This window comes from Macrotis lagotis, chromosome 1, assembly GCF_037893015.1.
Source record: "Macrotis lagotis isolate mMagLag1 chromosome 1, bilby.v1.9.chrom.fasta, whole genome shotgun sequence".
Taxonomy (NCBI): Eukaryota; Metazoa; Chordata; class Mammalia; order Peramelemorphia; family Peramelidae; genus Macrotis; species Macrotis lagotis.
In genome coordinates, this window is record NC_133658.1 from 343,489,420 (window position 1) to 343,517,017 (window position 27,598).

Genomic DNA, 27,598 nt, shown 5'->3' on the forward strand with positions numbered 1-27,598 from the left:
TTTTTTTCTACATATTCAGTTCTTTTTTTTATTTTATTATTATTTATTTTTCCAATTACATGTAAAGATAATTTTCAACATTCATTTTTCTAAAGTTTTCTCCCTTTCACCCTTTCCTGCCCCCACCATAAAATAGTAAATAATGACATAGATGATACATGAATAATAGTGTTACACATATTTCCATATTAGTCACATTATGAAAGAAGAGTCAGAACAAAGGTAAGAAACTTTGAAAAGAAGAAAATATTGCAAGTAATCAAAATGAAACAATTCAAATACCAATGAACTACAGTCAGAATTATACAGGACTTTGCAGTTTCAACATGAAAAGATCAGGAGCCTAGATTATGATATTGTGGAGGGCAAAGAAACTTGAATTACAGCCAAGAATCAACTACCTTGTAAAATTCAGCATATATCTTTAGTGGGGAAAAGCTGGGCATTCATTTTGAAATAGGGAATTTTCAAACTTCAACTTAGACCTGAAGAGAAAATTTGGACTTCAAATGCAAGTTTCAAGAGCAACATAAAAAATATAATTGTGTTTCGAGGAAAACTCTTTGTAAACCATAAAGCACTAACAAATGTTTTCATTGTTGTAGATTTTCAATAAAAGTTTATTCAATTAAAATAAAATAGCAAAGTCATAGGAAAGCAATTGGAACTACCCAAATAGCTATAAAACTGTGTATGTACCATTTAATCCAACAATACCACCACTCCATTTGTTTCTGGAAGAAATCAAGAGAAGGAAAAGGAAATAGAAAAGGATCTATTTGTACAAAATATTTATAGCTGCTCTTTTTATAGTGGCAAAGAATTGGAAACCAAAGGAATGCTAATCGATTGGGTAATGGCAGAACAAGCTTTAGTATAGGATGTGACAGAATATTATCGTTCTTTACAGAATGACAATAATTTCAGAAAAACCTCGAAAGATTTACATGAACTGATGAAGTGAGCAGGACTAGGAGAATGTTACTCACAATAAACAGCAACATTATATGATGAAGAATTGTAAACATTAGCTATTCTCAGCAATACAATGATTGAAGATAATTCCAAAAGCTAATGATGAAGCATAAAATCCACACCAGAGAAAGAACCAATATTGTTTGATTAAAAAATAAAATATTCCATTTTTCACTTTCTTTGATTCTTTTTCTTTTAGTCATGCCTTTTTTGCAAAATGACTACTATAAATGTTTTAGATGACAGCACATGTATAACCTATATCTGATTGCTTACCTGGGAGAAGGATTGCTTACCTGGGAGAAGGAGGGAAGGAAGGAGAGAAATAGAATTTGGAACTAAAAACTTTTTTTAAAAAACCCAAATGTGAAAAAAATTGTTTTAACATGTAATTGGGGGGAAGGGAATATTACATATTAGTTTTTTTTAAAAAAAAGAATGAATTTCCCACAAAAAGAATGAGTCTGAGAACTGAGTGCAGAAGCTCAGAACCCTGAGGAATACCTACAATGAAAAAGTCAAAACAAGGAGGAATAGCCAGAGAGGGAAAGAGATGATATCAAAGATAATGGCTTAGTCAAAAGCAGTCAAAGAAATAGGAGGAGAACCAAGGAAAAGTGCAGTATCATGAAAACAAATGCAGAGTATCAAGAGATTGAAATAAAAGTAACCAATATCAAATAATAGTAACAAATATCAAATACATCAATAGTAACCAATATCAAATATATCAAAGAAGGTAAGGAAGGAAAAATAATTAGATTTTTATAAGAAAGAGGTAATTGACAATTGTGAAGAATATTAGTAGTGGGGGCCAAGTAACAAGTGTGTCTATTAAAAAGGAGATTTAAATCCAAGTTCTTTCTGACACTCATTTATTGTGTTTTTCACTGGCTCCCTCAGTTCTGCTGATATTGAACTGGGATGTCATTGGATCACAGATATAGACCTGGAAGGCACCTTAGAGGTCATGGAGTCCAACGTATTCATTTTACAAATAGCAGACAGCTGAAGGCAGAAAGGTAAAATTGCTTCACTATGGTCACACAGGTAGAAATGTCTCCTTGCTCCAAATTCAGTCCTCTTTCCTCCAAACTGCCTTACTTCACAAGGAACAGCATAGTGTTGCCCAGTTCATCATTATCAAAAAGAGTTGCCATATCATGGGATCCACAATCCCTCAAGTGAAAGACATAATTTATAAGGAGCAAGGGTAGAATAGAATTGAGGTCAGCTCTGGTCCAGAATGAGCAATCCTCCCTGCCCCACCCAACTCAAGCTCCCCAGCCCATTCACTGATAAGGATCACATTCCAACACAGTTATTCTTTATCTTAGAAGGAACACACTGTCTGTTCTTGCCTCCAGGCTTCTGTTCATTCTGTTCTGTATAGCCCCCCTCCTTCCCAATAGCCCATAGAACCCTCTTTCCTGGAATACTCCTTCTGTTGATAAAATCGATTCCTCTAGGAAGCTCTCCCTGACCAACCCTACCTGAAGTCCATCTCCCTCTTAATTTCAGATTTCTCAGTCATGCACACATATAAAACATGTCACCAAGGTGAACTTGTTTAAGATGGTCATAATAAAGAGAGTCCTGGACTGGGAGTCAGCAGACTGAGGTCTGAGGCACAGTTCTGTCTCTCTTTTTATGTGACCTTGAGTAAGTCACCTCTCCTTAGACTCTGAACCTCATTTCCTTTATCTGTACAATGAGAAGGCTATATTAGACCAGACTGATGAGTTAAGTCCCTTCCAGTTCCATAATCTATCTGGACTCAGTTCTCTCATATGTAAAAATATCTACATTTCCTGCCTTCTAGAGAAGCTGCATAAAACTAATTCTGTAAACTTTAAAGCACAAGAGAAACATGAATTAATGTGATTAGTATACTTACTATTTTTTCCAACTAGATTATAAAAGGAGTCAAAGCTTGTATCTGGTAATACCTACCACAGCTCCCACCTAAACAGAATTACTGTCAGGAGACTGGAGTCAACTACGTAGCATAAGAAGACATTTGAGAAAAAATACTAATAACTAAGGATTATAAAGTGCTTCGTTTGCAAAGCATTTACATAAATTTGTTCCTTACAACAATCCCGCAAGGGGAAGAGTTATTATTGTTCCCATTTTACAAATGTGTAAACTGGGACTTAAAGAGGTGACTTGCCTAAGTCCACATAGTCAGTATGGATCCAAACTCAGTTCTTACCTAATTCTAGGTAAAGTGCTCTATTATTTGGTTACTACTCAAATGCCTCTGAGCAAATGCAAGTTCAAAGTACTAAGTATATTTTAATGGGTTTTTTCCACATACTGCCAGGATCTTCCTCCTACCCAGTTCTGATCATTTCATTCTGAGTAGTTCCCCATCACCTACTGATTAATGCCCAAATGCCTTTGCCTGGTGTTCAAAGCCCTCTACAACCGTCCTTTTCTAACCTGCTCCAAGTGTGCTAAACTCACTCTAAACTGAGCTATTCTTTGACTTCCCTATTGATTAGTTTTCTGCCTCAGCTTGACTCACATTGTTCCCTGTGCCTGAACTCTCTTTCTCTCAACTTGGCTTGTTAAATATTATCCATCTTCTAAACCCCAATTTAGATGCCACTTCTTTTCAGAAGAGCTACTCCTTATCCTTCCCTGATCCTGATCTAGACAGTAGAAACAGTAAAACTAACTTCCCTAAGCAGAGATTGGGTCCTGTCACTCCTCTCTTCATTGATATTCATTGGTTCTCAGTGGTAAGAAGCTGTAAGAAGCTCAGTTTCCTAAGCATTGTATTCTAGATATTTCACAATATTCTAGATATTACATTCTTTACCATAAAATAAAAAAGAAATTAGAACAGTGAATAGTAGTATCCTGATTTTTACAGAAATCTGATTCAATTCTATCTTGATTTAAGTGCTACCTAGGACTTCTAACACAATTTGACTAAATAACACCCTCCCAGCTCCCCAGCCTAAGTCATTTAAAATCTCAGTGTCCTAGGCAACTCTCTAAGACTTAACAAAACAGTAACTTATCTGCACTTATAGTGTTTCCTGTCTTTTGGTTACCTAAACCAATGAAATCACAGATCTAGACCAAAATCCAAACATAAAATCCATTTTACTCTGCTTATTCCACTTATCCTCTATCCAACTAAATTAATCCATTTTCCTTCCACCCCTCACTTTGTCAGTCTATTTCCTCTGCCCTGACTTTACATAGCATTTTTTATTTTCCTTATGCATTTACCATGCTCTGTTTTGTAATACAGCTATCTGTACATCACTACATGGCACCACCCCCACAAGCTTCCCAAAGGAAGAAATTACTTCCAAGAGAATTATTCAGTTCCTTCACTGTTAAGTACAGAGGACTGTACAGAGCAGAATTTGTTAGAGTACTAAGCCCCCTCCTTGAAAAAATCAGCAATCATATATCAATGCATGAACATCATTTAGTTTTATGCTTCTGTTATTTTAGTCCTGAACTTGATAGCTTCTTAAGGGAGAAGAACTGCTGTTTTGGAAATATTTTGAGAATGTACCATATTAAAAGTGCATTAATACAATTTATTTTAACACAGAGACTGCACAACAAATATCCAAACAGCCCTCATTATAAAGTATATTCCCTCTCCCTCCTCCAACAAACATTTAGTTTATTGTGACTTTAATGAGACTTTTAACTTTGATAGTATAATAATATTGACAAAAGTTTTGTCAACCCTCAAAACTTTTCAGTCACATGAAAAAAAACAACTTATTTTACATTACCTCCATCTATAGCATTTATAATTTTTATTTTATTTAATTTCTTTTTTATTTTTTAGCATTTTTTAAATTTATTTTTTATTCGCATTTTGTACAAATGTTTTTTTACATTAATAAAATATTCTTGTTTACAAGTAAACAAAATACCCCTCCCCCATGAATATAGATAGACTTGCTTGGGCAAAAAAAGCAAAGGGGAGAGAAAAAAAATAAAATTAAAAAAATAGTAGAAATAATTGTAGGTATGGCCAGGTGGCACAATGGACGAAGCACCAGCCCTGGAGCCACGAGCACCCAAGTCCATATCCAGCCTTGTAAACCCAACAATCACCCAGCCATGTGACATGCAAGCCACCCAATCCCCACTGCCCTGCAAAAACCAAAAAGAAGAAAAAAAAAGACCCAAAATAAAATAAAATAGTAATAATAGTAGGGGTGGCTGGGTGGCAGACAGAGCATTGGCCCTTGAGCCAGGAGCACCTGGGTCCAAATCTGGCCCCAGACACCCAAAGATCACCCTGCTATGTGGCCCCAGGCAGGCCACCCAGCCCCACTTGCCCTGCACCCTCCCCCAAATAATAATAACAAAAAATGTGCTTCAGTCTTTGTTCCAACACCAACAACTCTGTCTTGGGTGGATCACATTCTTTATGATAAATCCATCACAAAAGTTACTTCCATATTTTTCCACCGTTGCCATTGCTGATCGCAACTCCCTCCTTTCTTATTTCTCCACTACCACGTACTATATTTTCTCTCTCCTTTCACTCTGACTCTGCTGTAGGGTCACTGAGTGGCGCAGCAGACAGATCCCTGGTCCTGGGGCCAAGAAGCCCTGAGCCCCCATACCACCCCTTAGGCCCAGAATCTACCTGGCCCTATGGTCCTGGGCAGGCCATCCAATCCCAGCCCCTTGCAAGAAGTAAAAAAAGAAATTGTGTTATATCTGACCACTCTCCCTCCATGGTCCATCCTCTCCTTTATTCACATCCCCACCCCTTCCCCCGGCTCCCCCCTCCTTCTTACTCCAGATGTCTATACCCATTGAGTATATTTGCTGTTTCCTCTCCTAGCTATCTCTGATGAAAGCAAAGGTTCCCTCATTCCCCCTTGCCTCCCCCCTTCCATATCATTGCAATAGCTCATTATAATAAAAAAAATCTTATTATGTGAAATATCTTGGACTATTTCCCCTCTCCTTTTGCTTTCTCCCATTCCATTTCCCTTTTTTTCTATTGACTCCATTTTTACACCATATTTTATCTTCAAATTCAGCTTTCTCCTGTGCTTCAACTATAAAAGCTCCCTCTACCTGCTCTATTAACTGAGAAGGTTCATATGAATATTATCAGTAGCATTTTTTTATACATGCAGTTCATCCTTAAGTCCCTCATATTTCCCCCCTCTCCTCCAGTCTTCATGCTTCACCTGAGTCCTGCATCTGAAGATCAAACCTGTTCAGCTCTGGCCATTCCAAAAGGAACTTTTGAAATTCCCCTGGTTCATTGAAAGTCCATCTTTTTCCCTGGAAGAGGACATTCAGCCTTGCTGGGTATTCATTCTTGGCTGCATTCTAAGCTATTTTGCCTTCCAGTATATTGTATTACAAGCCCTACGAGCTTCCAACATAGATGCTGCTAAGTCCTGTGTGATCCTGACTGCAGCTCCACAATATTTGAACTGTGTCCTTCTGGCTGCTTGCAACATTTTCTCTTTGACTTGGGAGTTCTGGAACTTGGCTATAATATTCCTAGGGGTTGTTTTTTGGGGATCTCTTTCTCAGGGGGATCGGTGGACTCTCTCCATTTCTATTTTGCCCTCTGCTTCTAGAATATCAGGGCAATTTTCCTGTAGAAATTCTTTGAAAATGATGTCAAGGTTCTTTTCCTGATCATGACTTTCAGGTATTCCAGTAATTTTTAAATTATCTTTTCTAAGTCTGTTTTCCATATCAGTTGTTTTTTCAATGAAGTATTTCACATTTTCTTCTAATTTTTCATTTTTTTGGTTTTGAAGTATGGATTCCTGATTTCTGGTAAATTCATCAATCTCCCTGAATTCTATTCTTTGTCTGAAGGATTTGTTCTCCTCAGAGAGTTTTCTTATCTCTTTTTCCATCTGGCCAATTTTGCTTTTTAAAGCATTCTTCTCCTCAATAACTTTTTGAACTGTTTTATCCATTTGACCTAAGCTGGTTTTTAGCATGCTATTTTCTTCAGCATTTTTTGGATTTCCTTGACTAAGCTGCTGACTTCATTTTCATGTTTTTCCTGCATCTCTCTCCTTTCTTTTCCCAGTTTTTCTTCTAACTCCCTCATTTGATTTTCAAAATCTTTTTTGAGCTCTATCATAGCCTGAGCCCAATTTCTGCTTTTCTTGGAGTCTTTAGATGCAGGAGCTTGTGCTTCCTCATCTTCAGACTGAGTATTTTGATCCTTCTTGGGGTCATTTGCAAAATATTTCTCAATAGTCTTCCTCTTATTTCTCTGCTTGCTCATTTTCCCAGCCCGGGCCTGGTTTTGGGGTGCTTCCTGAGCTTTTTGGACACTCCCACAAGGGTCTCGGTGTGTGAGGCTCTGTCCTCCCTCCTGGTCTGTGAATGACCATAAGCCACGGGGCCAAGGTGGGGGGGCCCTGTTGTTCTATGGGGGGGCCTAGACTGGGATCAGGATCTGAATGTGGCCAGAGCCCCAGAGTCCTCTTCCAGGGGCAGAGGACAGAGCTCTGCAGTCTCTCTCTCTCTTCACTCCCCTCCCTCAGCTCAATGGGCTCATGCCCTGGAGGTTCCTGCTTACCGGCTCCACCTGCTTCTGTTTCCTGGTCTCGGCTGCCAAAAGACCAAGCTGCTTGCTGTGTGCCCTGAGGTCTGGGCTCCACATGCTCGCTCTGGCAGAGGTCCCCCACTGTTCCCCCACTTTGTGCTCAGTGCCCCCCGGGGTGCGGCTCAGGAGACTCCCCCCCTGCTGTGAGCTGAGGCTCCCAGCGCCCTGGGGCTGCCTCCAGGAGGCTGAAGTTTTTTTGCTTTGGGGGGCCACCCCTCTGGCTGGCCGCCCCTCTGGCCCTGGGGAGCAGAGCCTTTCTGCTCTTTTCCAGGTTACCTTGAGTAGGAGAACTGCCTCACTGGGTCCCTTTATGGGTTCTGTCTCTCGAAAGTTTATTTAGAGTCCTTAGATTATGAGTTTTATCAGAAAGCTCCTAAGACTCAATCTATTCTTGTCACCATCTTCTATTTTATTTAATTTCTATAGGTTAATATGATCTATTGGAAGAGTTGGAAAATTTTAGATCAATTCTATTTAAAAAAAAAAACAATTATTAATGATTTTAACTGAATAAGACCTTATGCTTACTTAGACTCTGGGACAAAAAGAAACTGTCATTTTATTTTATTTTTAGATTTTTGCAAGGCAATGGGGTTAAATGACTTGCCCAAAGCCACAAAGCTAGGTATTTATTAATTGTCTGAGGCCGGATTTGAACTCAGCTACTCCTGACTCCAGGGCCAGTGCTCTACATACTGTGCCACCTAGTCACCCCAAAACTGTCATTTTAATAGAAAAAAGAGAGATGACATCAGCAAAAATAAGTGTGTCACATGAGAAAATGTGATGAAATGAACAGTCATCCAAAATACTCTAGAAAAATTTGATAAGACTACATTCGGATTTAGTAGAAGACATATACTACAAATAACCACAACACAAAATTTGCAAACAAAATGTGAAATCTGAAGGGGAGAATAAAGACCATGAATGACTAAGGGGAAGGTAGGCTTTCTGGAGGAAATAACATCTGAGGCAAAGTCTAAAGAAGGGGGAGGTTAAAAGAAGTGTGGCAGGTGGGAGTAGGAGCATGTTTCAGATACTAAAAAGGGCATAAGTAAAGGCATATATTTGAAAAAGTATGAAATGGGGTAGAGCCAAGATGGCAGAGAGAAGCCAAGAAGTTGTCTGAGTTATTCCTAGTTTCCCTCAAAAATCATACTAAATCATGACTCTATGCAGACTCTGAAGTAAGAAAACCTACAAAAAGATGGATTGAAACATTTTTTTCCAGATAGAGATATATTAGAGGGACTTCAAGAAAGGTCTGTCTCACTTGGGTACAAGAAGACTGCCACCCAGCACAGAAGGGAATGGGGGGAAGCCAATTGGAGGTTCTTAGCCCCAAAAGAGTTCAACCATTCCCTTGGGTTCTGGCTCAGCAGGCCAACTGTGAGGCCTCCAGTCCCAGCACAGAACAGAAAGTATATTGTAAGCCCTGGAATGCTGCACAAGCCCTGGAATGCCAGCAAGTCACTAGTACTTGAAGCCCCAGCACAAGAAGCCAGTGCCCAGATCCCCCCTATTCCCTAGTAACAGAACTGAACTTTAAAAAATGAGCAAAAAAACAAAAAGAATCCTAAACATAGAAAGCTACTATCAGAAAGATCAAAATGCAAAATCAAAAGAAGAAAATGGCCAAATGCCTACATGTGAAGTCTTAAAGGGGAATATGAATTGATCTCAAGTCCAAAAAGTCATCTTGGAAGAACTCAAAAAGGATGTTAAAACTTAGGTAAGAAAGGTAGAAGAAAAATTGGGAAAATAAATGAGAATCATGCAGGAGAATTATGAAAAAAATAATAAACAACTTGGAAAAGGAAACAAAAATTAACTGAAGAAAATGACTCCTCAAAAAATAGAATTGATCAAATGGGGGGGGAGGGTGGGAATCCACTTAAAAAAAAACAACACTTTGGGGCAACTAGGCGGCACAGTGAATTGAACACCAGCCCTGGAGTCAGGAGGAACTGAGTTCAAATCCAGCCTCAGACACTTAATAATTGCCTAGCTGTTTGATCTTGAGCAAGTCACTTAACCCTATTGCCTTAAATAAAAGAAAACAACACTTCTAAAAGTATAATTGACAAAATAAAAAAGTTAACTGAAGAAAATAAGTCCTTAAAAATTAGGACTGGGCAGGTGGAAATTAATGATTCCATAAGAATTCATCAAAGAAACAGACTTCTCTGCATTCTCCTATGTATGGATTCCTCATACATTCTATTTAAATCATCTTTTTCCTGAGGAAGGGATCCAGTAAGGCCAAGCACCCCTTTGACCTTTATCACACTGACAGTTACAGAAGATGAGACTTTCATCCCTGTGTCCCAAATTAATTTGGGTTCCTACTCCATGAGGGAAAAAAATGAAGAGGTCCTCTCAGGGAAGGATATTGCCCTGTCTCCAGGCATAAGACAAACTCCCTTTCAATAATACAATAAATCCCTACCCTAGCCTGAAAAGATTGTCTTTAAGATGCCACCTCTCATCTACATGTCCCTAATTAACTCATTTTTGTTCTCTAAGCCACTGTCTTTCATCTGCATGTCCTTGATTGCCTCATCTTCCTGCCCCTTTAAAAGTTCACCTTCTCCTCCCTTTGGGAGACCAACGCACTCCTGGGGAATATGATTCCCCCAAAAATTGACTTTGTAAAAAAAAAAAAAAGAAGAATTAGTCAAACAAAATCAAAAGACTGAAAAAAATAGAAGAAAATGTAAAGTATCAATTGGGAAAAAATAAAAACTGATCTTGAAATTAGATCCAGAAAAGATAACTTAAGAATTATTGGACTACCTGAAAGTCATAATCAAGGGGAAAAGCCTAGACAATATCTTTCAGGAAATAATCAAGCAAAACTGCTAATATCCTAGAACAAAATGGCAAAATAGTCCTTGAAAGAATCCATCAATCTCCTCCCAAAAGAAATCCCCAAATGAAAACTCCAAGGAATATTTTAGTAAAATTCTAGAATTGTCAGCTCAAGGAGAAAATACTGCTAGCAGCCAGAAAGAAACAATTCAAATACTAAGGAACCACAGTCAGAATTACATAAGATTTAGCAACTTCAACATTAAATTATTGGAGGGCCTGGAATATGATATTTAGGAAGTCAAAGAAACTTGGATTCCACAACCAAGAATCAACTACCCAACAAAATTGGGCATACTCTTTGGGGGGGGGGGGGGGGGGGGGGAACATGGACATTCAATGAAATAGGGAACCTTCAAACTTTCTTGATGAAAACACCAGAGCCAATTAGAAAACTCAAGAGATATAAAAATGGTAAACAGGAATGAAAAAGAAAAAGACAAAATATGTTATTCAATAAGATTGAACTGTTTTCATACCTACATGGAAAGATAATGCTTGTAACTCTTAAGAACTGTATTTTGATTAGGACAATTAGAAGGAGTATACTTGGGCAGCTAGGTGGTACAGTGGATAAAGCACCGGCCCTGGAGTCAGGAGTATCTGCGTTCAAATCCAGTCTCAGACACTTAATTACCTAGCTGTGTGGCCTTGGGCAAGCCACTTAACCCCATTTGCCTTACAAAAACCTAAAAGTAAAAATTTAAAAAAAGGAGTATACTTAAACAGAGGATGTGGGTATAAGTTGATTTGCTATGATGATATTAAAAAACAAGGCCTAAAAAATGATTGTACAGAGAGACAAAGAAAGGGGAAGATTAAATAGGGTAAATTACATCACATGAAGAGGCACAGAGTATTATAGTAGAGGAAAGGAAGAGAAGAGATGAGCTGATTAAAATTTGCTCTCATCAGATTTGGCTCAAAAAGGAAATAACATAGATTCTAGATTGGGTTTAGAAATTTATCTTACCCTATGGGGAAGTAGGAGAGGAGAATGAAGAGAGGAAAAAAGAAGGAATGTTGATAGAAGAGAGGGTAGAAGGGAAGGCTGGAGTAGGAATGGTAAAGGAAAAAAGGAGAGGACTGATAGAAAAAGGAGGGCAGAGTAAAAGAGGTGTTGGTCAAAACAAAACACTGATGAGGAGGAATAAAGAGAAAAGAGAGAGAAAATTATAAATGGGGGGAATAAAATGATAATTAATATAGAATTAGTCCTTATAACTGCAAATGTAAATGGGATTAACTTTCCCATAAAATGGAAGTGGATTAAAGCAGAGTGAATTACAATCCAGAATCCTACAATATGTTGTTTACAAAAAACATATTTGGAGCAGAGAGATACACAAAGAGTAAAGGTAAAAAGACTGGAGCAACATATAACATGTTTCAGCTGAACTAAAAAAAGCAAGAGTAGTAAATCTGATCTCAGACAAAGCAAAAGCAAAAATAGATCTAACTAAAAGAGATAAGGAAACTACATCTTGCTAAAAGGTACCACAGACAATACTAAACAAATATGCAATGAGCAGTATAGCATCCAAATTCTTAAAAGAGAAGATAAGTGAGCTACAAAAAATTGATAATAAAACTATACTAGTTGGAGACTTCAACACAGAAATCTAATCACAAAATAAACAAGAAGAAAATTAATGAAGTGAATAGAATTTTAGAAAAGTTAGATATGATAGACCTCTAGATAAAATGGGGATAGAAAGAAATATTCTTTTATCTCAGTGGTATAAGGCACTTACACAAAAAGTGGTCATATATTGGGCATAAAAACCTCACACTCAAATGCAGAAAGGCAAAAATATTAAATGCATTCTTTTCAGATCATGATGCATAAAAATTATATGTAATAAAAAGTCAGGGAAAAATAGACTAAAAATTAATTGGAAACTACATAGCCTAATCCTAAAGAATGAGTGAGTCAAACAAATCATGGAAATAATCAATAATTTCATCCAAACAAATGACAATAATGAGGCACCATAGCAAAACTTGTGGGAAACAGTCAAAGAAATTCTTAGGGGAAAATTTTATATCTCTAAATGATTACATGAATGAAATAAAGAAAGATGAGATCAATGAACTGGGCATACAACTAAAAAAGCTAGAAGAGTAAAAACAGCTTAAATTCAAAATTAAATGCCAAATAATAAATCAAAGAAGAGTTTAATATAATTAACAGTAAAAAAACTGTTGAACTAATAAATTAAGAGTTGGTTTTATGGAAAAAACCAACAAAGTAAACTTTGGTTGATTTGTTATTAAAAAAAAATAGAAGAAAACCATATTACCAGTATCAAAAATGAAAAGGGTGGATTCACCCCCAATAAAGAGGAAATTAAAGAAATAATTTAGAACTATTTTGCCCAACTGTATGCCAATAAACCTGATAATTACATAAAATGGATGAATTTTTACAAAAATATATATTGCCTAGATTAACAGAAGATGAAATAAAATACTTAAGTAAACCCATTTTAGAAAAAATAAATTGAACAAACCATCAGTGAACTCCCAAGTCAGATGGATTTACAAGTTTAAAGAAAAATTAATTCTGATACTTCATAAACTATTTGGAAAAATAGGTAAGGAAGTCCTACCAAATTTTTCTATGACACAAATGTGGTATGGATACTTAAACCAGGAAGAGTCAAAATACGTAAAGAAAATTATAGACTAATTTCCCTAATGAATATTGATGCAAAATTTCTTTTAAAAAATTAGGAAAGAGATTACAGCAATTTATCACCAGGATAATGCACTATGACCAGAGGTGATTTATGCCAGGAATGCAAGGCTGTTTCAATATTAGAAAACAATTAGCATTACTGATCAATAAGAAAACTAACAGAAGTCATATTATCTCTATTGATAATGAAAAAAACTTTTGACAAAATACAGCACCCATTCCTCTTTTAAAAACAAACCACTAGAAAGCATAGGAATCAGTGGACTTTTCCTTAAAATGATAAGCTGTATCTATCTAAAACTATCAGTCAGCATTACATGCAATGGGAATAAGCTAGATACATTCCCAAATAAGATCAGGGCGAAACAATAATGCCTGTTGTTACCACCAATATTCAATATTGTACAAGATATGTTACCTCTAGCAAAAGAGAAGAAAAAGGAATTAAAGGGATTAGAAATAGGCAATTAGGTAACAAAATTATCACCCTTTGCAGATATGATGATATATTTAGAGAATTCTAGAGTGTCAACTGAAAACTTCTTTAAACAATTAACAACTCTAGCAAAGTTGCAAGATATAAAATAAACCCACATAAATCAATAGCATTTCTATATATTACTAACAAAGCACAGCAGCAAAAGATAGAGAAATTTCAGTTAAAATATCTTTGCCCTATATAAAATAATTTGGAATCTACCTGCCAAGATAAACCCAGGAACCATATGAATACAACAAAACATATAAATAAAGTCAGATCTAAACAACTGTAAAAATATCAATTGTTCATAGGTAGGCTGAGTTAATATGATAAAAATGATAATTCTATCAAAGTTAAACTACTTATTCAATGCCATATCAATCAAACTAACCAAAAAATATTTTATAGAGTTTGAAAAAATAGCATAATTTATCTGGAAGAACAAAAGATAAAGGGAATTAATGAAAGGAAAAGGGAAGGAAGCTGGCCTACCCATCCCAGATCTAAAATTATATTATAAAGTAGTAAACTTCAAAATTATTTTATAGCTAAGAAATAGAGTGGTCGATCAGTGGAATAGGTGGGGCACACAAGACACAGACACAAATAACTATAGTAATCTAATGTTTGATAGACCCAAAGACTCCAGCTTCTAGGATAAGAACTCACTCTTTGACCAAAACTGCTGGAAAAAACTGCAGAAACTAGGCACAATCCAGCATCTCATACCCTAAGCCAAGATAAGGTCAAAATGGATACAAGATTTAGATATATAAAGGGTGATATCATAAGCCAATTGGTACAGCAAGTTTACCTGTCAGATTTATGGAGACAGAGAGAGGAAGAATCTATGACAAATCAAGAGACAGAGAACATTATAAAATGAAAAATAGATAATTTGGATTACATTAAATTAAAAGGGTTTTGTACAAACAAAAATAATACAACCAAAATTCATAGGAAAGCAGAAAGCTAGGACACAATTTCTAAAAGCAGTGTTTCTGTTAAAAGCCTCATTTAGAAAATATATAGGGGGTGAGGGGAGGGAAGTAAGATTGGGGGGAAAAATTGTAAAACTCAAATAATACCTTTAAAAAAATAAATTTAGAAATAAAAAAAGAAAGTAAAAAAAAAGAAAATATATAGAGAACTGGGTCAAATTTATAGCAATACAAGTTATTCCCCAAGTAATAAATAGTCAAAAATATGAACAAAACAAAGCAGTTTTGAGATGGAGATGAAGAAATTAAAGTTATTTATCACTACTGATTAGTGAAATGCAGATGAAAAGAATTCTAAAGTGCCACTCATATTGGATAATATGACAAAAAAAGGAAATGATAAATGTTGGAAGGGCTGTGAAAAAGTGTAACACTAAAGTACTGTTGGTGGAATTATGAAGTGATCCTGCCTTTCTGAAGAACAATTTGTTTATGGTCCAAAGGGTTATAAAACTGTGCATACCCTTTGATCCAGCTATACCACTACTAGATCTATATCACAAAGAGATCATAAAAAAGGGAAAGAGACCTACATGTACAAAAAAATATTTATAGTAGTTCTTATTGTAGTAGCAAAAAATTGGAAATTGAGGGACTATCAATTAGGAAACTGCTGAACAAATTGTGGTATAGGAATGTGATAGAATACTATTGTTCTCTAAGATATGAGGAGTAAGTAGGTTTCAGAAAAACTGAAAAGACTTACATGAACTGATATTGAATGAAGTGAGCAGAATCAGGAGAATATTGTACATATTAATAGCAACATGATATGGTGATCAATTAGTTCAGTGATCAAAGACAATTCTAAAAACCTTGTGGACTTCCAGCCAAGGTGAGAGAAAGAAGCCAGGTACTGTTTTAAGTTCTCCTTGCTATCTCTCAGAACCAACATGAATCAAGTCTCTTAAAAGATTTTGGAATGACAGAATCCTCAAAAGAACAGAGTGGAACATCTTCCAGCAAGGTCTGCCAGAAAAGAGTTTAAAAATCAAATGGAAGGTGGCTAGGTGGCACAGTGGATAAAGCACCGGCCCTGGAGTCAGGAGTACCTCAAATCCGACCTCAGATACTTAATAATTACCTAGCTGTGTGGCCTTGGGCAAGCCACTTAACCCCATTTGCCTTGCAAAAATCTAAAAAAAAAAAATCAAATGGAAAAACTGGGAAAAGAAATGCAAGAGAAAATTAAAATCTTACAACAAAAAATGACAAAAGAAAACAAATCTTTTAAAAAGACTATTGAACAAATACAAAAAGAAAATAGTTCCTTCAAAAACATAATTGGGCAAATGAAAAAGGATAATAACTCCTTTAAAAATAGAATTGATTAAATGGAAAAAGAGATGCAAAAGTTGAATGGAGAAAATACTACCCTGAAAAATAGTTTGCAACTAGGGAAATCTAGGAAGAGACTTCATGAGACACCAAGAATCTATTAAACAAAATTTTTTTAAAAATAAAAGAATAGGGAGCCAAGATGGTGACAAGAGAGGAGGATCATCTCTTAAGCACTCTCTCATAAAACTTATAAACTAAGGACTCTAACTACATTTTCGAGAGATAGAACCCACAGAGGGACCCAGAGAGGCAGTTCTCCTACTCAAGGTAACCTGGAAAACAGCAGAAACCTATGCTCCCTGCGGTTGGAGGGGCGGCCCACCAGAGGGGTGGACCGCCAGAGCGAAAGAACTTCAGCCTCCAGCACTGGGGGAGTTTCCTGATTTACTCCCCGGGGAGCACCGGGCATAACTTGGGGGAACAGCGGGGGACCTCTGCCAGAGCGAGCACGTGAAGCCCAGCCCTCAGGGCCCACAGCAAGCAATGTGGTCATGTGGCAGCACAGATACAGGAACAGGAAGCAGAAGCCGGTAAGCAGGAGCCCCCAGGGCATGAGCTGAGCCTAGGGAGGGAGTAGAGAGAGACTGCCCAGCTCTGTCCTCTGTCCCTGGAACAGGACTTTGGGGTTCTGACTATATTCAGATCCTGATTGCAGTCTAGGCCCCCCCATAGAACAGCAGGGCCCCCCCACCTCAGCCCCGTGGCAGAGGGGGGGCACATATGGTCATTCACAGACCAGGAGGGAGGACAGAGCCTCACACACTGACATCCTTGTGGGAGTGTCCCAAAAGGTCAGGAAGCACCCCCAAAACCAGGCTCAGGCCGGGAAAATGAGCAAGCAGAGAAAAAAGAGCAACACCATTGAGAAATATTTTGCATGTGAGCCCAAGAAAGATCAAAACACTCAGTCTGAAGATGAGGAATCACAAGCTCCTGCATCTAAAGACTCCAAGAAAAATAGAAATTGGGCTCAGGCTATGACAGGGCTCAAAAAAGACTTTGAAAATCAAATGAGGGAGTTAGAAGAAAAACTGAGAAAAGAAATGAGACAGATGCAGGGAAAAACATGAAAATGAAGTCAGCAGCTTAGACAAGGAAATCCAAAAAAATGCTGGAAAAAATAGTATGCTAAAAACCAGCTTAGGTCAAATGGATAAAACAGTTCAAAAAGTTATTGAGGAGAAGAACGCTTTAAAAAGCAGAATAGGCCAGATAGAAAAGCAGATAAGAAAGCTCTCTGAGGAAAACAAATCCTTCAGACAAAGAATAGAACTCAGGGAGATTTCTGAATTTATGAGAAATCAGGACTCAATACTTCAAAACCAAAAGAATGAAAAATTAGAAGAAACTGTGAAACATCTCATTGAAAAAACAACTGATATGGAAAACAGATTTAGGAAAGATAATTTTTTTTTGTTTTTTTAGGTTTTTTTGCAAGGCAAATGGGGTTAAGTGGCTTGCCCAAGGCCACACAGCTAGGTAATTATTAAGTGTCTGAGACCAGATTTGAATTCAGGTACTCCTGACTCCAGGGCCAGTGCTTTATCCACTGCACCACCTAGCCGCCCCCTAGGAAAGATGATTTAAAAATTATTGGAATACCTGAAAGTCATGATCAGGAAAAGAGCCTTGACATCATTTTCAAAGAATTACTACAGGAAAATTGCCCTGATGTCCTAGAAGCAGAGGGCAAAATAGAAATGGAGAGAATCCACAGATCCTCCCAAGAAAGAGATCTCAAAAAACCAACCCCCCAGGAATATTATAGCCAAGTTCCAGAACTCCCAAGTCAAAGAGAAAATATTACAAGCAGCCAGAAGGACACAATTCAAATACCGTGGAGCTGCAATCAGGATCTCACAGGACTTAGCAGCAACTACATTAAAAGCTCATAGGGCTTGGAATATAATATACCGGAAGGCAAAAGAGCTTAGAATGCAACCAAGAATCAATTACCCAGCAAAACTGAACATCCTCTTCCAGGGGAAAAAGATGAACTTTCAGTGAACCAGGGGAATTTCAAATGTTCCTGTTGAAATGGCCAGAGGTGAACAGAAGGTTTGATCTTCAAATACAGGACTCAGGTGAAGCATAGAGATTGGAGGAGAAGGGGAAAATATGAGGGACTTAATGATGATGAACTGCATGTATTCCTGTATAGAAAAATGACACCGATAATACTCATATGAACCTTCTCAATTAACAGAGCAGGGAGAAGGAGCTTTTATAGATGAAGCACAGGAGAAATCTGAATTTGAAGATAAAATATGGTGTAAAAATGGAGTCAATAGATAAAAGGGAAATGTAATGGGAGAAAGAAAAAGGAGAGGGGGGGAATAAGCCAAGATATTTCATATAATAAGATTTTTCTTTATTACAATGAGCTATTGCAATGATATGGAAGGGGGGAAGGCAAGGAGGAATGAGGGAATCTTCACTCTTATCAGAGGTGGCTAGGAGAGGAAACAGCATATATACTCAATGGGGTATAGACATCTGGAGCAAGAAGGAGAGGTGGGGGTGGGACAGGGGGAAAGGGGGGGTGTGAGTGATGGAGGAGAGGATGGACCATGGGAGAGAGTGGTCAGATATAACACATTTTCTTTTTTACTTCTTTCAAGGGGCTGGGATTGGATGGCCTGTCCCGGACCATAGGGCCAGGTGGATGCTGAGCCTAAGGGGTGGTATGGGGGCTCGGGGCCTCTTGGCCCCAGAGCCAGGGATCTCTCTGCTGTGCCACTCAGCTACCCTACAGCAGAGTCAGAGTGAAAGGAGAGAGAAATAGTACATGGTAGTGGAGAAATACCGAAGGAGGGAGTTGAAATCAGCAATGGCAACAGTGGAAAAATATGAAAGTAACTTTTGTGATGGACTTATCCTAAAGAATGTAATCCACCCATGACAGAGTTTTTGGTGTTGGAACACAAACTGAAGCACATTTTTTATTATTATTATTATTATTTTGGGGCAGGGTGAACGGCAAATGGGACTGGGTGGCCTGCCTGGGGCCACATAGCACAGTGATCGTTGGGTGTCTGAGGCCGGATTTGGACCCAGGTGCTCCTGGCTCAAGAGCCAGTGCTCTGTCCACCACCCAGCCACCCCTACTCTTATTACTATTTTATTTTATTTGGGGTCTTTTTTTCTTTTTTTGGTTTTTGCAGGGCAGTTGGGTTGGGGTGGCTTACATGTCACACAGCTGGATGATTGTTGGGTATACGGGGTAAATATGGGCTCTGATGCTCCTGGCTCCAGGGCTGGTGCTCCATCCATAGCGCCACCTGGCCATACCTACAATTATTACTAGTATTTATTTTAATTTCAATTTTTTTCTCTCCCCTTTACTTTATAGCTTAAGCAAGTCTATATTTTTTGAGGGGGGGGTATTTTGTTTACTCTTACACAAGAATATTTTATTAATGTCTAAAAAACATTATTTGTACAAATGAGAATAAATAAATATTAAATAAACAAAAAATAAAAATAAAAGAATAGAAGAAAATGTAAAATATCTCATTAGTAAAAACAACTGACCTGGAAAATAGATCCAGGAAAAAATATTTAAAGAATTATAGGATTACTTGAAAACATGATCAAAAGAAGAACCTGAAATAGCATATTTTAGGAAATAGTTAAGAACTGCCCTGATATCCTGGAACCAGAGAGCAAAACAGTCATTGAAAGAATCTACAGATCACCTCCTGAAAAGGAACCAAAAATGAAAACACCAAGGGGTATTGTGCCCAAACTCTAGAATTATCAGATCAAGGAGAAAATCATACAAGCACCCAGAAAGAAGCAATTCAAATACCAAGGAGCCACACAGGACCTGGCTGCATCAACATTAAGGGATTGAAGGGTCTGAAATATGATATTCCAGAGAGCAAGGGAGCTTGTAGTACTACCAAGAATCAATTATCCAGCAAAACTGAGCCTTCAATTTCAGAAGAAAAATGGATTTTTAATGAAATAGATGACATTCAAACTTTTCTGATGAAAAGACCAGAGCTGAACAGAAAATCTAATCTTCAAACAGAAGATTCGAAGGATACATGAAAAAAGTATGAAATGGGGAAAAGAAAAGATTGCTATCCAATAAGATTAAACTGGATATATCCCTATCTGGGAGGCAGATTCTCTTAACTCTTGAGAATTATAATTCTATTAGAGGGAGTGTATACTTAGGCTGAAGTTATAGACATTCATGATATGTTCATGACTTTGATGGAATTATTTTTAAAAAATTTGACCATTATAAAATAGGGAGAGGGGACTGTAAAGATACAGGAGGAAAGGAGAAGTTGAATGGGGTAAATTATATCACATGACAAGGTGCAAAAGGCCTATTACAAAAGGAAATGAGAATCACCTGAATCTTAATCTCATAAAATTTGGCTCATAGAGGCATTAACACTCACACTCAGTTGAATTTAGAAATTTATCTTACCTTTCCGGTATTAGGAGGGGAGAGTAGGAGGAGAGAAGGAGGGACTGATAGAAAGGAGGGAAGGAAGAAGGGGAAACAGAAAGGGGAAAGAAAAGGGAGGATGGTTGACAGAAAAGAGGCATTGAGGGAGGCAGTATTCAGAAAAAAACCACTGGGAAGGAGAGATAAGGTGAAAGGAGGAGGAAAATACAAATGGAGGGGAGATCACATGGAGGGTAATAGTTACTAATTATAACTGTGAATGTGACTGAGATGAAGTCTCCCATAAAATGGAAGAAGATAGCAAAATGAGTTAAAAATCAGAATCCTACAATATGCTGCTTCCATGAAACCCATTTGAAGCAGAGAGATACACACAGAATAAAGGCAAAAGGGTGGAGCAGAATATATTATGCTTCAATTGAAAAAAGGCAGGGGTAGCAATTCTTATCTCAGACAAAGGAATTGCAAAAATAGATCTCATTAAAAGAGATAAGGAAGGAGGTGGCTAGGTGGAGCAGTGGACAGAGCACCAGCCATGGAGTCAGGAGTACCTGAGTTCAAATCTGGCCTCAGACACTTAATAATTACCCTGTGTGGCCTTGGGCAAGCCACTTAACCCCATTTGCCTTGCAAAAACCTAAAAAAAAAAAAAAAAAAACTAACCAAAAGAAGGAAGGAAACTACATCCTTTTAAAAGGTCCCAAAGACAATCAAGTAATTTCAATACTAAAAGTGTATGTGCCAAGCTATATAACATCTAACTTCTTAGAAAAGAAACTGAGTTACAGAAAGACATAGACAACAAAACTATGCTGGGGATTGGATCTCATCCTCACTCTCTCAGAATTAGATAAATCTTCTAATCACAAAATAAACAACAAGGGGGCAGCAAGGTGGCACAGCGGATAGAGCATCAGCCTTGGAATCAGGAGGACCTGAGTTCAAATCCAGTCTTGGACACTAATAATAATTACTTAGCTGTGTGACCTTGGGCAAGTCACTTAAACCCAATGCCTTGCTGAAAAACAAAACAAAACAAATCAATAAAAGAAACAAGAAGGAAGTTAAGGAGGTAAATAGAATGTTAGAAAACTTAGATATGATAAACCTCTAGAGAAAATTGAATGGGGATAAAAAGGAATATACCTTTTTTTCTGTGGTGCATGGCACCTATACAAAAATTGACATTAGAGCATGAAAGCCTCATTATTAAATTCAGAAAGGCAGAAATATTGAATATATTCATTTATTGAATGCAAGAAAAATCCTGTGCAATACAGGGTCATGGAGATATAGACCTAAAACTAATTGGAAACTATATAACCTAAGTTTGAAAAATGAGTGGATCAAACCACAAATCATAGAGAGTATTAATAATTTTGTCCAAGACAATGACAATAATGAGACAAAATACTAAAACTTATGTAATACAGAAGAAGTTTTATATCTCTAAATGCGTACATGAATAAAATAGAGAAAGAGGAGATCAATGAACATACAACTCAAAAAGTTAGAGAACAAAGAAAAAATCTTCAATTAAATACCAAATTAGAAATTCTGAAAATTAGTGATGAAATTAATAAAATCAAAAGCAAGAAAATAAATAAAACAAAAAAACAAGGAAATTTGATTAAATCTGATTAATTTTATTTTAAAAAATGAAAGAAGAAAGCAATCACTAAGGAGAAAATTAAAGTAATAATTCAGAACTATTTTGCCCAACCATATGACAATAAATTTAATAATTTTGGTTTTTTTTTTGCAAGGCAATGGGGTTAAGTGGCTTGACCAAGGCCACACAGCTAGGTAATTATTAAGTGTCTGAGGCCGAATTTGAACTCAAATACTCCTGACTCCAGGGTCAGTACTCTATCCATTGTGCCACCTAGTCACCCCTAAATTTGATAATCTAAGTGAAATGGATGAATATTTACTAAAATATAAACTGCCCTGTTTAAAAGAGGAAATTAAATACTTAAATAAACCCATCTCAGAAAAAGAATTAGAATAAGCCATCAGTGAACTCTATAAGAAAAATCTCCAGGACCAGATAGATTTACAAGTGAATTCTAACAAGCATTCAAGTAACAATTAGTTCCAACTCTATATAAACTATCTGAAAAAAATAAGTGAAGAAGGAATTCTGTCAAATTTCTTCTATGACACCAATATGGTGTTGATACCTAAACCAGGAAGTCAAAAAAGAGAAAGAAAATTATACATCAATTTACTTAATGAATATGAATGTAAACTTATTAAATAAGATATAAGCAAAGTGATTACAGAAAGTTATCACTGGGATAATACACTATGATCAAGCAAAATTTATATTAGAAATGCAGGTTTTGCTTCAATATTAGGAAAACTACCAGCACAATTACCCATTTCAATAACAAACCTAACAGAAATTCTATGATTATCTGAATAGATCTTGTAAACGCTTTAGACAAAATGCAGAACCCATTCCTATTAAAAACACTAGGGAGTATAGGAGTAAATGTAATGTTCCTTAAAATGGTAAGCATAATCGGGGCGGCTAGGTGGCGCAGTGGATAGGGCACTGGCCCTGGAGTCAGGAGGACCTGAGTTCAAATTCGGCCTCAGACACTTAATAATTACTTAGCTGTGTGGCCTTGGGCAAGCCACTTAACCCCATTGCCTTAAAAAATCTAAAAAAAAAAATGATAAGCATAATCTATCTAAAACCATCAACCAGCATTATAAGCTAGAATAATAGGATAAGCTAGAAGCATTTCCAGTAAGATCAGGGAGGAAACAAGGATGCCTATTAACACCACTATTATTCAATAGTATATTAGAAATGGTAGCTTTAGCAATAAGAGAAGAAAAAGAAATTGAAGGAATTAAATTCAGTAATAAAGAAACAAAACTCTCACTCTTTGCAGATGATATGATGGTATACCTAAAGAACCCTAGAAAATCATCTAAAAAAAAATTACTAGAGGGGCAGCTAAGTGGCGCAGTGGATAGAGCACCAGCCCTGGAGTCAGGAGTACCTGAGTTCATATCCGGCCTCAGACACTTAATAATTACCTAGCTGTGTGGCCTTGAGCAAGCCACTTAATCCCATTTGCCTTGGAAAAAAACAAAAAAACAAAAAAAAAACTACTAGAAACAATTAACAATTTTAGCAAAGTCACAGGACATAAAATAAATACAAATAAATCCTCATCATTTCTATATATTACTAACAAGAAATAGCAGCAAGAGATAGAGAAATCCTATTTAAAATAACTAAAGACAATATAAAATACTTGGGAGTCTACCTACCAAGGCAATTTCAGAAACTATATAAAAACAACTATACAACACTTTTCACATATCATAATCAGACCTAAATAAGTGGGCAAATGTCAATTATTCATGGATAGGCCTAACTAATATAATGAAAATGACAATTCTACCTAAATTAAATTACTTATTCAGTGCCATGCCAATCAAGCTTCCAAAAAATTACTTTAGTGAGCTAGAAAAAAATAGTAACTAAATTCATTTGGGGGAACAAAAGATCAAGAATATCAAAGAAATTAATGAAAAAAATACAAATTAAGGTGGCCTAGCCACACCAGAGCTAAAATTATATTATAAAATATCAGTCATCAAAATTGTTTGTACTGCCTAAGAATTAAAGTGGTAGATCAGTGGAATAGATTGGGTACAAAAGAAATAGTAGTGAATAACAATAATAATCTGGTGTTTGATAAACCAAAGATTCCAGCTTCTGGGATAAGAATTCATTCTTTGCTAAAAATGGCCAGGAAAACTAGAAGATACTATGACAGAAACTAGGCATAGACCAACATCTCATAGCCTATACCAAGATAAGATCAAAATGGGTGCAGGATTTAGACATAAAAGGTAATGTTATAAACCAATTAGGAAAACAAGGAATAGTTTACTTGTCAAATCTATGGGAAAGGGAGCAATTTATGACCAAAAAAGAGATAGAGAGCATTATAAAAAAACAAGACATTATTTTAAAAACTAATTTTAACTACATTAAATTTAAAAGGTTTTGCACAAACAAAACCACTGCAAGCAAGATTAAAAGGAATGTAGTAGGTTGTGAAATAATTTTTCCAACTAATACTTCTGACAAAGGACTCATTTCTAAAACATATAGAAAATGGAGTCAAATTTATAAAAATAAAAATAAAAAACCAAGACATTTCCCAAATGACATATGGTCAAAGGTTATGCAAAAGCAATTTTCAAAAGAGGAAATCAAAGCTATCTTTAAACATATGCAAAATTGCTCTAAATCATTACTGATTAGAGAAATACAAATTAAAGCATCCCTGGGGTACCACCTCATACCTCTCAGATTGGCCAATAAGAGTAGAAAGGAAAATGATCATTGTTGGAGGGGATTTGGGAAAAACTGGGACACTAATGCATTGTTGGGGGAGTTTTGAACTGATCCTACCTTTCTGGAGAGCAATTTGGAATTGTACCCAAAGGGCAATAAAACTATGTGTACACTTTGATCCAGCAATACCATATTGGGTCTGTATCCTGAAGAGATCATGAAAAAGGATAAAAAATTCCACATGTACAAAAATATTTATAGCAACTCTGTTTGTAGTGGCAAAGAATTGGAAACTGAGGGAATGCCATCAATTGGGGAAAGGTAGAACAAATTGTGGAACACTACTGTTCTATAAAAAATCATGAGGGACAGGAATTCAGAAAAGCCCAAAAAGATTTGCATGAACTGATGTGGAGTTAATTTAACTAAACTAACATTAAATTTACTAACAGAACATTAAAAATACTAACAACAACATGGGGTAATGATCAACTGTGATGGACTTGTTCATTTCAGCAGTTCAAAGACAATTTTAAAAGGCTTGTGATGGAAAATACCATCCATATTCAGAGAAGGAAATATGGAATTAAATGAAGAACCAAGTTCATTATCTCCAATTGTTACAAGTTGCCTTATGTATTATGTCATTTTCTTTATCTCTAATGTTTTCTTTCTTCCATTTGGATTTGATTCTTCTCTCAATATGGACCTTGGTTTAGAAGATGAATACATGACCAAAAAAACCTGTAAGCATGGAAAAGAGTGGAGTCAGCAGAATTTTGTAACTAATTAGAAGTGAAAGAATAGCAAAGATTCAAAGAGGACACCAGGGATTTTAATAGGCATGAATGGTGTACATGATGGAGGCATTATATGTTTGAGTGGGTGGTGAAAGGAAGGAGCAGTTATTATGCAGAGGTGCCCGGTACTGTAATAAGAATTTTACAAATATTATCTAATTAGTTCCTCATAACAACCCTGGGGTGTGAGTCCTATTTTTATCACCATTTTAGAGTTTAGGAAACTGAAGCAACTAAATTAAGTGATTGGAAGGTCTATTTGAACTCAGATATTCCAGATTTCAGAAGTTAAGTTGAAAAGAAAGGAAGCTGTTTTTGGGAAAGGGGGAAGGGAGAAAAACAGGGTTATTCAGCATTGTCTGCTCTGTGTTCTCTCTCTTTCCTCCTTTAGTGACAAGTGGAAGTATCCATTGTCTAACCTAGAACCTTGGTGGGATATAGACCTGAGGCCCCCACCTGCAGTGTTGTTTGGGACTAGGGAATGGGAAGGAAGAAGTATAAACAAAAGAAATCCCCCAAAGACTCATCTTGGGGACCAGTATTTCAACTATTACATTACCTTTCTCTTGAATGACATATTTAGAGTTGGAAAAAACCTTTGACATCACATTTTCCCACCATAGTTAAGTAACTTCATTTTACAAAATTTTGGCATATTACTGGTAGCAATAATCTCTAAAACTATCATTTTAGTGCCTATTAGCAAGGTAGTCCCTTGTTTTATGTACCATGTCTTTATAAATATTAACTAAATGATCAATTACTGCTTCTCTAATATCCAAAGATGGCAAATAAGGAAGTCATTTTCCACAAAGAAACACATGAAAACCCAGTCATTGATGCTGCTCTAAACATCAAAAGTAAATGATCAGCTGGTCATAGTTAATTCTCTTTCTAAATGCTCATGAAATATGTTTAGCTGATGTAAATAAACTCTCCTTCTGAAGCAGGAAGACTTTCTTCAAACTGATCAACATCAAGTTCAAGTATTGTTTTATTGAAGGAAGGAATGGTAGGCTGAGTCAGAACAGACTCCAGCAGTGAGTATTGGGGGGGGGGGGGGGCGGGACACTTTTTATAGGGCTTCTGATATAGGAAGCAGGGTGGTATGGTTTCCATAGGGATTGAGAGTCATTATTACACAATTCCTTGGAGCAGTTTGAAAAACATTAATACAGTCTAGTAACTCCATTTTACAGTTAAGAAAATTCAAGTCCAGAAAAATAAAGCAACATACACATAATCACTCTAATAATAAAGGACAGAGATACATTTTGAAACTTATGAGTTCTAATAACAAATATGAATTTCTCCACTGTATCAATGATCACTGGATGATCCTTGAGGGGGAAGATTCATGTGTTTAATAATTTATAATGTCTAAATGTCCTCTTGGACATAACTCCTAGAACTGTCTTACATCCAGCTCCATTTTGAGTTGAGGATCTTTCCCTTGATAGATAAGCTAGAAGCATTTTTTTTTTCAGATTCAGTCTTCTGCTACTGGAATTATATTAGAATCCCTCTTCAAAACTTCATTTTTAAGAGGAAGCTAGGTGGCCCAGTGAATAGAACACCAGCCTCGGAGTCAGTAATACACCTGGGTTCAAATCCAACCTAAGACACTTAATAATTACCTAGCCATGTGGCCTTGGGCAAGCCACTTAACCCCATTGCCTTGAAAAATCTAAAACAAAAAAAAAACACTTCATTTTGGGGGGTCTATTTTTGTAGCTGAGTCTCCATGCACACCTGTGAAATTAGCAAGCTTAGAGAAATTCCAATAAATGTACATATTAAACAATGTTTTGTTCTTTCTTGAGACCAAATTCTAGAGGCTAATGCTTATCCCTTATCAAGTAAAAACTCTGGAGCTTAATACCATGTTTAATTTAATTCTTTATTAAACAGCCAGACTCATGGAGATTTTCAGTAATGGTTCTGTGACCCAGATTACATTAAAGAATTGGGGAACCAGATCCTCTCTTTGACAAATTGTGATGGTTGCCCCCAGGACCACACCTGGAATCACAGCTTATAAAAGGGAGTCTGCTCCCCTCTCCAATTCCTTGTTCTA